This window comes from Buceros rhinoceros, unplaced genomic scaffold (assembly GCF_000710305.1).
Source record: "Buceros rhinoceros silvestris isolate BGI_N320 unplaced genomic scaffold, ASM71030v1 scaffold12859, whole genome shotgun sequence".
NCBI classification, from domain to species: Eukaryota; Metazoa; Chordata; class Aves; order Bucerotiformes; family Bucerotidae; genus Buceros; species Buceros rhinoceros.
In genome coordinates this window covers 1-817 of record NW_010432410.1, presented here as the reverse complement: position 1 = coordinate 817, position 817 = coordinate 1, and positions in this window count along the sequence as shown.

Sequence of the window (817 nt, the reverse complement as noted above, 5' to 3'; positions counted from 1 at the left end):
CCCCCCCCCCCCCACTTATGTCTGTCAAAAAAAAAAAATCTCCTTGCTAGTATGAGTGTATTGTTTCCTAATCTCTGCTTTGGAAGCTTGCCACTCCTTTGATTACAGAAGCTGGCAGTTTGCCCTTTTGTGGGAGTTCTCCAAACAGCAGCAAGTAAGTTTAAAAACAAAACAGAAAAATTTTAAATCAAACCTTCAGGGGAGCCACAGACACATAATACTGGAAAATTTTCACTTCCTGCTTTGAAAGTATGATTACAAATTAACAATACCTTTTTAAAAAATACATTAACTACTACTATAGCACCACATCTTCACTTACAACTTTACACGTAATTATCCCATTCAGGAGCGAAAGTAAACCAACTGGAGTGACAGGAAGAGACACCGTTACTCAGCGGAAGGCAGTGGTTACGCTGATGCGCCCACTGCATCTCCTCAACCTAACTGCAAAACGTCTGGGGAGGTTAAAACCACATCAATTTAAATAGCATAGTTAAAATCTGGGAAAGCCTGTCAGCGTATCCGTAACATTTTACAACCGGAGAAAAGTTAAGCCTTGTACCAAAGGAGTATTTTAAGAAGAGAGGGGAGAAGGGCAGCCATCCCTTTCTGACAGGCCACCTTCCCTCTCAGCCCGCGGAGGTAAGAAAAGCGGCCCTTCCCTTCTCCTGCCCCCTCAGCGAGGCGCCCCCGACCCCTAAGAGACAGCCGGGGGAGGTACCGTCGCTGCTCCCCCCGCCCCGGCCTAACGGCCCGGCACTCGAAGACGAGGGCAGCAGGGAGAGGAGGAGGAGGCTGCACGCACCTCGCCTCC